Here is a 14,001-nt window from a genome sequence, read left to right as displayed (position 1 = left end):
AACACAATATTGACAGTACATATATTATACAAAAACTAAACTAATTTGGTTAACTCAGCTGTGAGCCACCACTTCTGTTAAGAGTTTGTCCAGCCAGACACACTGCAGTTCATTAGTCCTAAAACTGCACTTTTATTTGATCCAAAATGAATTTTTAGTTTAACATGCAATTGAAACCAAAACTAATGTTACTAAACGGAAAGCTCATCCTTCCATCGTTGGAAATGTTTAATCTTGCTGGCTGAATATGGATAAATAAGGGGTGGCCTAAACATCGTTCTTGTCCCAGTTCAGGGAATTTGAGTTTAACAGTTTTTACTGGTCTTGGTAACCCAACTTGTACAATAACCAGCAAAATAACAGTCTGGGACTATTACCTGATTCCCCTCTTCTCCATGGTGTAGATTACAGTGAATCATAAAGCTATAAAAGTACAGTTTAATCCTCAGCTTTTCCCAGAGCCCAACCAACACAGACATGATAACCTCATTAACACTCTCAGGTGATTCACAGTTTGTTGTGAGAGCACTTGCAGTGCAGTATATCCCCTGATCTGTCCTCTGAGATTTCTCTGCTGCTGATTCTGTCTGACACCACACAGAGAGTTGACGTTTCCAACCTCTGCTGCAGCTGCAGAGAGAAACTTGTCCTTCTCCAGCTCCAAACTCTGCAGCAAAAGACGCAGCAGCATCCTCCTCTCCCCCTGCTAACCGTCTGTCTCAGCTCACATTTTCAGAGAGGGGGAACAGGAGGCTCCTGCACTCATGAATAGTTGAATACCTCAGAACAGCACCGGGCGGGTGGATCTAGGATCAAACCTTACTTAGAGCAGATATACAGCAGACTCCTTCTCGCTTATCCTGCATACCTGCAGTGGCCTTATGTTTGTTAAGACCTTTGTCATAAGGCACCAAAAAAAAAAAAAAACCTTATACATTTCTTAGTCAAAAGGATTGTTACAGAACAACAGGAACTGTGTAAGATAAAATGCTGCACTCAGGAGTTGTGGGAGTTCAAACCACACCCAGGTAAACACTCAAACCAATCTGTTACTCTAGCTTATGCGTCATCTTTAAACAGCTCGGTTAGAGAATCTATCATTCTTCTCGAATTGCATTTTATTTTGAATGTGTACGTAACAAAGCTTCAGCAAAAACAAGAAGTTGGAAAATTACTTTTTAACTAAGTGGCTAACCTTGTAAAACTTTATTTTGAACTGTTTTTAAACTGTTTCACATGTAGTGCAATGTCTTTGCATGGCAAAAAAACAAAAAACAAAAGCGTAACAAAATGTGTCACTTTGATGTGTTGCCTCTGTTTGGATTGGGATAAGGTAAGTAAAACGCAGAGTACCCACCTTCTTTGGGACAGTGTGTTACTTTTGCCGTGTCATTTTAAATATTTATGAATTAACTAAGCATCTGAGAATGAAAGTTCAACACTCTCAGTGCCTCCAAGTGTCCAGATAATTCTTAGCTGAATTAATTTGAAAATAGGCCGTTAGTTAGAGCTGCTTCAAGCATTTAACATCCAGAGTTCAGTCAATCTTTATTAGTACATCTTCAAGCATTAGGGGTTTTTGTGCAGTTTAGTTAGGGGTATGTTTTACATGTCTGATGCAGTAAATACATTTTCTTTGCTGGTGAGCTGTGTGTTTTTGCTGCAATATCAGATGTGTAACAAGGTGCTGCTGTAGCATTATTTACATAAGGCAGCAAATTTCAAGGTAGATCTGCAATAGTGCGATGAGAGTATTAGTCACAGCTTTAAAAGCCTCTCAACCTCAAGTGCTGCTGCAAACTATTTTGTCTGGGTAGATGTGTCTGTCTGAAAACCTGGCAAGAAAATATCTTTCTACCAACAGTGCTGCGGTAAAAACAGAGCAGATCCTCTACAATGTCCATTCAGCTAGCAGGTGGTCATAAAAACAGGATATTTCAGGAGTTGCAGTACTTGATAAAAAGACCAAGTCAAGAAAAATCAGGAAGAATCCAAGGATTTAGAGACTGGAACAACACTAGTTGCTGTTTTGCCCCACCAATGTGTGAAGTTTTTTCAGTTTAACTAATGATGAACTTGTTAGAAATCTAAAGTGTTAAAAGAAAAAAAAAAAAAGAATAACTAAAGATTACCATAACAAGCACACATTGTGGTGTCAGTAAGTACATAACTTGGAAAGTCTAAAAGTATGCAGCTTCCAAGCTTTCTTTCCTGACATGACAGTGCCCTAATGGAGCCATTAGCCGAGCAAGCATTATGCATACCTGCAGGAGACAAAGACCACCACGGGGCTGATGCATCATCTACATACCCAGGGATGGTGATGGCTGTAATTATTCCAAGCTCCCATCCTCAGTCTGTGCAATTTTCTGCAAAGCAGAAAGTGGATGTTCGATAACTAAAATGTACATCTACATCGATGGCTGCTCAGCAGGTACCCATGCAAAAAGCTGCACCCTGCCTGCAGAGGCCTGTTCAGACCCCCAGCAAGTGCGACAGACAAGAAGAGAGAGGGAGAGCGGAAAAGACGTCGGAGGTCTGCAGAAGATGAGGATGGAGGTAGGAGAAGGGAAGAAACACAAGTGAGGAGGAGAGTGGCTATGATTGCCAGCCAGCATGTAGCCGGTAATTACAATGTTGTGTTCTCTCTCTCTCTCTCTCTCTCTCTCTTTCTCTCTCAGTCTCAATCTTTCTCTCTCTCTCTGCCAGCCATTCACACATTTCTGTCTTACAAGCCTGTGTGCTCAAGGTTAATGGGAAGTTGGAGGCAATCTGCTAAATAAAGACTTAAATTCACATGACACATACAGGCAGACAACTTTCTGTGTGGCTGAAAAGGCACAGCTATACTGTTTTTTTTTTTTTACATTAATGGTGTTATGCTTTAAAACTTAAATACTCTGAGGTGTTTGTACATCCATCAAATCCAGTTAGAGTGCACTGTAATTCAGGAATGTTTCTTGTCTACTGCATTGTCAGCAAATGCTCAATTCAAAGAGTCACCTTTGCCCCTTCTGCTACAAAATAATATTTATCTGGAGCAATATAAAAATATACCCTATTAACATGTGTTAAATGATTTATTTTGTGACTAAGAACTTTTTAATAAAATTTACATTTATTTTTACATTGTTTGAAGTAAAAAAACAACATTAAAAAAATAAGAGTATTGTTTTCATCCATTGCTGTCAAATGGATGAGAACACATTTAGTAAAGGTATTTCAGTTAACATTTATGTTTAGCCAAATTTATATATCTTTTCTTTTTTCACTTTTACAGATTATTCAAGATAACGTCTTGGTTTAAATCAACTCTGACAAGTTTTGTTACTTTAACATTGTATTTATTTAGAAACATTAATTTCTGCACTGTACTTAGTTTGTAAACTAATCTTATTGGTGTTGAAGGAGCAAAAGGAGGAAGTGTTACTTCACTTCCTGTAATTATAGCTTCCAGTAGACTGCTGACTTCACTGGAAGGGACCAGGTTAAGATGAGGAAGGAAAAAAAAACGTATATAATTTGAAAAGTCAACTTTATGATTTTATTTGCTTTACCTTTTGTATATGTTATTGCCTACATAATGTTGCCTACACAGGTTTTATAAGAGCCGCAGCGGAGGGGCCAAAACATGTGGCCCTGGAGCCGCAGGTTGCAGACCCATGCTCTGAGAATATTCATTATTCACACAAAGTAGAACAGCCTGGCCTTCAGTGCAATCGCTTCTGTTTCTGATTCATTCTTCCTTCCTTCACTTTATCATAGCCTCTAATTTTCTCAGCTTCCTTTCTCCTGCTGTCTTGCATCATTTCTTGCTTCCCCCCCCCCATTTCCCTTTTCATTTCTCTCTCTCCAACTGTCTTGCTCATTGACTTCACCATCCTGCTTGGTTTGCCTGCCCCGCCTCCATTCTTGCTCTTTCAATCATACATGCTGATATGCACACACGTAGGCTGGGATACATGAGCATGTCCTCTCCTTCCTGCTGCTCTCCTCCTACTCATTCACCCCCAATCTCAGTCTCTCGCCTGTCTGTCCCGCTCTCGTTTTTATTACCGTCTCTCCATCTCTGCCTCCGTCTCTCTTTGTGTTTATGAGCGGGGCTATATTGAGAGCGTCTGGTTGGTAGACACAGAGGAAAAAGAGGGGGCGAGAGTGCATGATGAGGCAGGAGAAGAGAAAGAGAGACAGATGGAGTGGATGACATGCAGAGCAAAGAAATATAGTTAGATAATGCATTAAAACCTGCAATAATACATCTGCTCCTAAAAAGTGTAAATGTTAAACAAATACATGCATATTTTATTGAACTGTTTTGCCTTCTATATACATTTTCGACTCATTAGCAAACATATTTGTGGAAATAGGTTAAATGGCTACTTTACATACCAGTAACATGAAAAAAAAGATATAATGAGAGTAGCATTTGAGTATACATAGAATGTGATGAAAACATTAACGAAATGGAGTTAAAATATATGAATACTAGAACATGTATGTATGTATGATGATCATGAATCATTTTTTTTTTCTTTCACTTCACAGCTATGCACTACATCGTGTTGGTCAATCACATTTAACAACAATAAAATACATCAAAGTTTGTGTTTGTAATTTAATAAAATGTAACAACTTGCCAGTGCTATGAATTCTACCGTGAATAAAGATTTCAGTCAGTATTGTTGCAAAGTTACCAAAAACTTTGTGCAAACGGAACAAAAATAAATGAAAAGAGGAATCAGTTCATCTAAATCTACTAGAAAGCGTGCTGTTTTAAATAAGTTTTTTCAGCTTTGACCTATGACAGATACTTGCACAGTGGGAGATCATTACAGTGATTTGGCAGTTCTATAAATCTCTCCAAGCCATCTGACTCCTGCTTGCATCTGAACTAAACTCACAAAGATCTCCAACCGGTTGAAGGAGCACAAGACCCAGAGCCCAGAGAAACAGAAAGTCATCTGTTTTTTTTTTTCTTTAAGTTTATATGTGAAAAAAACAAAACAAGAAAAAAAAAATAAAGCCCCAAGCTCCTCGCCTCTACAAGTTGGAGGCGGATGTGTTGTGATGGCAGCAGCTGGAGTGAATCGTTAGTGGAGAAGTTTGTGGTGTTTGATGACAACATTTACATTTATAACCGCCTCCATTCTAGCATGTATTGTCTCCCTTCGGGGACAGTAGATGCTTCAACTGGAGGCTAGATTGTAAAAGGTGCTTCATGCCAGGGTGCAAAAACAACCCTGTTTACATGTTTATATAACCAAGGTTTTTTTGAACCCAGTTAAGGAGTTGATTAAACCAGCAAGAAAAGGTTAAATCCAAGAGTGAATGATCAGAAAGTCAGAGGTGGGCTTTTTAAAGTTGTATGGTTTGCAAATACTTTTGAACAAAAAATGAGTGTGATCCTGTTCATTTTTTTTTCATATAAGGTTTTGTCTTGCTTTTTGATATCAGCTGTCAATTGCGAGTGGTTTTAAAAAGGTAAAATGCTTCCACAAATGAAATAGTTGTTCATGGGCTTAAATAAAAAAGGTATCTGGCTCCAAAATTATGGTAGCCTTGGTGAGGCTGCAGCGCTTAAAGGACCATGGAGAAACATCAACTAGGTGGTAAAAGTCTTGGGGGGGCTCTAAGAGAGGATTTTACAACTTTGCAAGGTTATTGTGCTGTCTTGTTCTCATCTAGACCATAAATACAAATTCAGCTGTAAAAAACAACAGCGAAAGCGTACTTACATGCATTGGAAACAAAGCAGTACTAGTTTGATGTCTAAGCAGAACGGTTTTCTTTTTGCAAGTAACACCTATAACATTCAAGTACATATTATCCCCAGAGGACTGGGGTCAGTCTGAAAGTGCCCTTCGTCTTGTTATTTGGTGTTCTTTGGTGCAGCTCGACAGAAGAGTCAGACGTCTTAACGCTGCTACAGATAGTGGCAAAATTATGGAACTGACCTTCTGTGGCTTTTTGCATGTACAAAGGATTTGTGAAACTCCTCAGCCTGAGTCACTGAACCTCTCACTCAGAACTCACAAAGCTGTTATTTCAGGATTGTAAAGGAAGACACATGATAGCTGTCATCTTGAGGTGGTCTTTGTATCACAGAAGTGCACATTGTAAATCAATGGAGTTTACAGTTAGCAGATCTGAATATTTTGGAGCTTGTTGAAGGGAACAGTTGTTTTTGCACCTAGAACTCTTATGAAATTGCTTTCTTTTTTGGGGGGGGGGAACCGGGTTACAGAAAAGTTACACATATGCACTGTGAGAATACTGCAATGCCAACCAGTGGTAACGGTGGCGACAGCGGTTGAACCTTATTCTGTAAACGGTGGATTGCCGGTTCCATCTGTCTCTGTCGTGTCCATGGGCGAGACACTTCACAGGCTTTGCTGGCTTGTGGTGGTCAGAGGGCCCGATGGTGTCGGTGAATGCAGCTGTGGCTACAATCCAATGAATGATGCTTGAGTTCCCATCTGCTTTGGAGATTCCTTTCAGTGTTAGCACCCTTTTTTATTGTTTTGTTTCCCTTTATAGATTAGGTTTGATCATTGTAGTTCAAATTCTATAATACTTGGACTAACCAAATCTGAACACACGCATAGTACAAGAGCTGACATCCTGCCACAATATCTGACAGAGCTTTACAGATTTGAAGTTAAGAACATTGAAATAATCAGACATCACACAAAGACATCCATCATCTGTACCCGCTTGTCTTTGCAGGGTAACAGTGGTTTCTTATTCTTCGCCTTTTATTCTGACAGAAAAAAAAAGAAAAGTCAACTGATTTTCATGTTTATTCAATCTACATTTTAATTGGTTCTTGGTATGTTTATTCCGACATGAATATGGTGCAAGGAGTATAAAAAATGTATGTCTATTGATTTCTATATTTAAGAAAAGCAGGAGACAGTTTGCAGCAGATTCACAGCAAACAACTTTTACCATTGCTTTCTGTGACAAAGTTTATCCGCTGGATAACAGGATGGATTCTTTACAGCTTCAAGTATGAATACAGCATGGAGACAAAAGAGACTGTTGAGTTTTAGTCTTGAATGTCTAGCAATGTTTCTGAAACTATATGAAGGCCGATATACTTTTGTCTAGATGAGAAAATGGTGAGCATGTTTCGGGATCTATTGCATAAGCAGCGAAAAAGTATTAAAGACCATTGTCATCAATGATTACCAACGACACTAAATGCACCTTGTGCAAATATATTGAGACCAAGTGGTCAAACTGGCAACTTCCTTCCCAAGAGTTGTTTGATGGTCAACTGCTGAAAGATTACAAACCACACATAAAAAAACAAAACACGTTTTTGTTGCTGTTACAAAATGTTCTGTTTGTTGTGTGTCTGTAGCTGAATTAGGAATAATTCATTTGTGAATGTGAAAGGCCAGTTGTTGAAGTAATTGTTCCATGTTTGTGTATCATGCACCCAAGTTTAAGTGAAACTACAAAGTTGGCATAAATAGATGACCAGTAAAGTGAAATTGCTGGACAAGAGATTCAACTAATGCGACTTCATGCAGAGCAAAAATCAACCTAATGTTTATCACTTTTTTTTTTTTTTTTAACAATTCTTGAATTAGACCAATCTAGTGTAAGCTCAAATTTCCATTCATGTTCATGCTTGTGTAATAATCACTGTTTTTATCAGGATTGGCAATGCTGGGGCTTGAGATGAAATAATGGGGAAAATAAATCAGCTCTGTAATTAGGCTAACGGTTATAAGCAAAGACACTGGAGCTCCACTGTTGGAAATTTGCATATTTTAACAAATCAAATATGGTCCTGAACTGAGATTGTTTTGTTGCTTTGTAATCTATAACCTCAAACCCATAGTTACTTTGACAGCACATTAGACCGTTTGGGAACATTGGAGAAGTAGCTGTGTGAAATACATGTACAAAGCGACATAGGTAATGTATCGGTGCTGTCAAACAAACACAAGGTTGATTTGGCAGCAGTGAGGAGGATAGAGTTTTAAAACAGCATTTAATAAGCTGTTTCGTCCACTTTATCTCTAAGACTTTTACAATTTTCTCAGTGTTTGCTATTAAGTTTTGTAATGTTAGTGTACAAAGTGCATCAATTCATGCACTTTTTCTCAATTCGTTTGGGAAAGTAAAACTTCAGCGCTGGTAACAGTTTGTCCCGATCACATACTGAGAGTGTTTCCTGAAATGGTATGACTCATATATAAGCAGTCAAATAATTTCTAATTTGCATACCCACAACTAAAAATCCTTTCCTATGTAATATTCACAACTAGGTGTAAAACAATTAGATTTTACCGATATTCCTCATATAAATTTTCAGACTTTTGCAATGCAGAAGTAAAAGACCTTCTGACGCTTGTTGTGTTTGTCTTTTTCTGTCATGATTTCTTACTTGTGAGCATTTGCGGGTGAAGATATCTAAAAACATCTAATTTGTGGATAAATGGACTTTCTAAGAATAGGTATAATCTACTGCTAAGTACGTAAATAAAAAGTTGACCTTTCTCTGAAGACTTTGCAAAAATAAAACTGAGCTGTAGACTTTAACCCTATTTTTAGAGCATGTTCATGTGAATCAATGCAAGTCAATGCAAAGTTCTTGTGAGGGAGTCACCAGGAGTGAGCTGGTAAATACCAGAGCAGTCGGCCCTGGTTACTGAGAACCAATAAACACACCGGCAGGCAGAGGCACCAGCCACTGGCAGGGAAAGTGACAGGGGAAAATAGACCCCACATATGGTGGGAGACCCGAGATGGAAAGGGGGCAGCCCAAGACCCAGCCTGATAGATAAACAAGCACACACAGACAGAATCACATGTTCCTAAACTCATGCCCATACACACTTACACTCATACACACATGCACTCAATGTAAACACAAACAAAAATGGACACTATGCACACTCTATACTCCCAGGTCCATGTAATGATACCCCAGAGGAGCAACCAGCCTCTGATCCCAAGAGGCGGCCCCCTTCATTCTGGGCTGGAGCCCATAAGTGAGCCCATGAGTCTGACCCCATCCACATCCCAAAGGAAAAAAAAAAAGAAAAAGTCCAAATGAGCCAACAAACCAGAGCAGCTCCATAACGAAACAGTTCCAACCCCTCAACAAGCTCCAGTGCCAATTCCATGAACTTCCCACCCCCACAAACCCTGACATGCACCCCATCCATACACACACCCCATGGCCAGCACCAACCAGCACACAAACATCAAGCACATGTCTCCAATCACAGATGCCATGTATCTCCCACCCACAGGGGCATAGCCCAGCAGGAAAGCTCCGCCCCCCAAAAGCCAATACGAATCCACCCACACAGCACAAGCCCCGCACAAAGAACCATGCTCGAAACACCCTCCTTAATAAAACGGCGCGTTTGGAGGAATTTGTTCCATCTCTTCTTGTTTGGATTGTTGACCTTGGACCTTTAAGAAAGACATTTTGAGATCTGCTATGCTAAAATTTTGTGAGCATTTATACTTTGCAGTTCCTGTTTTTTAGGGGGGGAGGGGGGGGTTTCTCCTGTTCTCAATTTGTAATTTGCAAACCCAAATTTTATTTGCTATTGCAATCCTGTTTATTCTCCTGGTTCCCATTTGCATATTGCCAGATTCTTACAATCATGACTGCAATCAGTCCTTTCATGGTTTCCTCTAGCATGCAGGTCCCCAGTGTTTTGGGATTTAGGGGTTTGAAGACTTCCTGCTGATGCAGTGTTTCAGTTAAACTGAAAAAAATTAAAGGGTCCCTGGAAAAATTAGCTGTTTTCTGTGCGCGCTTATTGCCAGTAAAGCAATCATAGCAGTATCAGTAACAGTGAAATAATACGCAACAAATAAAGCGTCACTTACCACTTATTAAACTCTTGCCAGAACTATTAGCGTAAAAAGAGGCGGGTATATTTGAAAGAGAGTAAAAGTTTAAATGATCCAACTTGACTAGACCTCTGTAAAGTGTCAGCCAAACTTTTCAAGACACCCCCCACTCCTCTCGGTCTGTCCCATCATGGGAGGTTTTGATTCACAGGACTGACAACCTTATTATGCGGCACACTTATTATTGATATTACGCCGCAGAGGCGCGGTTGCCATGGTCACCGAGCGAGAGACATTTAATTTTCTCTCCTCCATCATCATTATCTATGGGGCCATCTGTTGTGGAAAATGAATTCAGCCTCATTTGCATGACTGATAAGCACATTCTTTATCTGTCCCACAGAAGGTCATATGCCATGGATTTGGGGACTTGAGAGAGAAAGAGAGTGAGAGGGTGAAATGATGCGTGGTCTTACCTCTGTGAATGAGGCAAATGGGGTGGATGTGTGTGTTTGAGTGTTTATCAGAGCTCAGATGTGTGCATGTGTCTGCATAATCTGCGGACATGTAATGTTTATGTATGCCCTCTTGCCATGCCTTTGTTCTTGTGTTGATGATTTCAAATTAACATAAGCGTGTGGCTGTGCCTGTGTGTGTGAGTGTTTGCAACTGCCATTGTGGTTGCATGTGTGACTGCATATTTTCACATCAGAAAATGTATGTGGGTGTGTTCTTGTGGGCCCAGATGTTGTGAAAATAGTTATGGACCTTAAAAGAAGGCCGATTCTGAAGGTAAAGTGTTTGTGCAGCTGGGATTCAGGTGCTTGAATGTGTTTCCTGATATTCCTGAGGCTTGATGTTTAATCTCATTTCACTTCACATGTCCAAGTGTCCTTGGGCAAGGCACTTACCCCAAAAGTACTTGGTATGGAAGCTCAGGTAGCCACCTTGCATGGCGAGGTCTCGCTTGTAAGCCACTTTGAGAAGCACATTTTGTTTGGTTTTATGCGTAATATTCCGAGGCTTAAGAGTGTTTCTAAACCCGTCCTTGTGTTTTTAAGGCCTCCTAGTGACAAAAAAAGCACTCATGATGCACCATTTTTTTCACATGGATGTAAAATATTTGGTATTACCACTTAACTAGGTTTGTCTGGCATATTACAGGGTTAAATACAGACAAAAGCCTATATATACATATATATATAAATAAAGGATGCAGTGCATTCCCAACAATATGCTGGGGTTCTCACATCAGGATTAATGCATGTTTATAGTATGCTGTGTCCTAACCATTTCATTGTGGTTAAATGCAAAGTCAGTTATGTCTCAATCTGGTCTTTTTCACATTCAGCAGGCCAAGATAAAGAATTAAACATTCTTCTGTGAAACTTTGTTGAAATCAAACCACCAGCACTGCATCCTTTCGACGAGCTTTCCAACCCTTGAGAAACAGAAACACTTGTTTTCTTTTTCATGTCTTCTTCTAGAAAACACACTGTTTTTGCAAGTATTTGTATCATGGAAAATAAGAGTTGTTGTGTCGTCTGAGTGGTTCAATGGATTGCTTAAAACAAATCATGGCCCTTTTAATGCACCTGTGTGGGTTTTTTTCTCCCCCACAGTCTCGAACTTCTAAATTAGATGCGAGTGTACGTGGCTGACTGAATGTATGCTAGTCCTGTGAGGGACCAGAAATGTGTCCAGGGTGCTGTCCGCCTCTCGCACAGTGTCAGCAGGAACAGGCTGTAACCCCCTGACCCTCTTCAGGGTAAGTGGGTGTAGCTAATGGATAGATGGACACTCACCTGCTGGATGCTCTGCAGTTTCAAAAGCCCTTGCCACACTGGTGAAGATAAATGATGGAAACTTTTTGCATCCTTTTATTTAAAATGGACCCTTTAAAAAAACACAACAAAACACAACAAAAAGCTTTGACTCTGAGTTGCGGATAATTTGTAGATTTTTTCAACCTGGTCAAGATTTGAAGGGGAAAAAGCCTCAATGAATACAAACAAAATCAATAGGTTCTTTGAAAAAATATATATATTAGATGTATAAGGTTAGGGTTGTACATTAGTGGATTTCTTACTGCTGTTGTTTTGCAACAGAAAAGATCCTGGGTTAAAATACTAGCCTGGGTTTATATTTTATCCTTGTGCATGCATGGATTCAAGCTGAAAATGTCACATCAAGGAATATTTATCATTGATCAAAACATTGCAGGCAAAGACTGTGTTAAAACCAAAGTGACACAAGAACCATCATCTTAGCACTGATCATCCCCTGACCTTTGGGAAGTAAATTTTGTTTTTTATGTTTAGTTTTTTTTCTATATAAAAAGATATAACATCTTTAGTTATATTGAAATTACTTAACAGTCAACCTGGAATCTCAAGATAATCACATAAAAAGTTGGTAGAAGTTGCAGCCAATCTGCCTTCTTTAGAAAAGTAACTTTCTTTCCAAATGAAAGCACTAAAGAAACTGCCTTGGATGCTCCAAAATTAGATACTTACAAGCATAGAAAGGAGTATAAGTGTAAATTTCAAATGGAGAAATTTGATTTTGTGAGTGCAAATGTTGTCCTGCACAGTCTGTATGCATGTGTTAGTGTGTTTATCCCCTGAAGCCTCTGTCGTCGTCTGCTGCTGCTGTGTGCAGATGTGCTTGTGTACAGGTACAGAGGCTCCCTGTGGATTTCTTTGCTCTATGGTCTTTTATGTCTGGCACATTTGTCATCCCATAGCAAAGACCCAAGCATCTCTCCCTCTCTCTCTCTCTCTTTTCCTCCTTCCCTCTCTCAATGACACACAAGCACACTGTACATAAGTAGGCTGAAGCTTGTTGTTCCTTCATTTTCTTACTCCCAATACACCAGCGATACTACCTCTTCTTCCCCTTACACACGTCTCTCCCTCTCCTCCCCCTCGCCCCACCTGCTCTCCTCCCTCAGTCCCACTGAACAACAGGCCCTCACCTTCTCCATGCTATCATCTCAAGTCCCAACACACAACAGGCGTCTTCCTCCCCCACTTCTTTAGCTCCCTAGTGCTCGCTTGCTTCCACTCTGCAGCATCAACACCTCTAAGCTCAAAAACAAGCGCTGCTCCTCCCATCCTCATTGCAGCTTTGACGCTTGCTTCATTTCCTCCCTTTTGGTCTTTGCCCTCAGTTGAATTTGAACAATTTTAGACATACAATTTAGATTACAACCATATTTAAAATATTTAAAGCATTGTTCAAACAATTTTTGATGAGTTGTAAAAAGTTATTAGTTTTAATATGGCCTACCATATACCAAAACATATCTAAATAACTCTAGCTCCAATCTAAATCATAAGAGTATTTGATTTGATTTTTTCCCAATAAGTATGTTGATTGAAAACATTTCCTTAACGTTCAGCTTTTTCCAGCCATTTATTCTGCCTGTTGTATTTGCAGAATGCATTTTAACACTCACCTATTTGCAGTGGTGGGAAGTACTTGAGTACAATTTTCGTGTATCTGTACTTCACTACATTTCTACAAAACTGTCGCGTTACGCGTTACATCCAAGTCCCATTGCGTTTTTTTTCCGTTAAAATGTGAAGTTCAGGGGCTTAAGGTGGCGCCGTAAAATCCAAACAATAACGTGACTGTTGTCCCCCATCGCCTCCACCTTTATTCGCACGCGGAGCTCCAAGACATGCGCAGTGGTTTCCTCTGAGCGGGAGAGGATGTCTGTCTGATCATAGACATAATACAAGAGTAGACCCCGCATAGGCTGCTCCAGCGAAGGAAATACGGCGGCCATCTTGGAGCCTTCGTCCCTCCTACTTTGCTCAACCAAAACAGCATAAGATCCTTCAGCACTGAGGGATATTGTTGTTCGGATCGATGACTATTGATGTGAGGCCTTGACAGATAACATTTCATAAGTAAGATGGACATATTATTGTGTATATTTTGTGATTAGAATATTACTTTACTGTATTTATGTCCACCGGCGAGACACCAGCTAATATTAGCTCTAGTGCTTGGTGTAATACGGGGTTCAGCCCCGCTATGAAGGCTAACTGAGATTCCGTAAATCTAAAAAAAAAAATATATATTATTCTCTAACATTGACTTAAATTATCTGAAACAAGAGCCTACATTAGAAATGAAACGATGTAACATATATTATAAAACTTA

The sequence above is a fragment of the Poecilia mexicana genome, unplaced genomic scaffold (genome assembly GCF_051168715.1).
Source record: "Poecilia mexicana isolate PSO_F unplaced genomic scaffold, ASM5116871v1 scaffold_22, whole genome shotgun sequence".
In the NCBI taxonomy this organism is placed as follows: Eukaryota; Metazoa; Chordata; class Actinopteri; order Cyprinodontiformes; family Poeciliidae; genus Poecilia; species Poecilia mexicana.
This window is presented reverse-complemented; position numbering follows the sequence as displayed.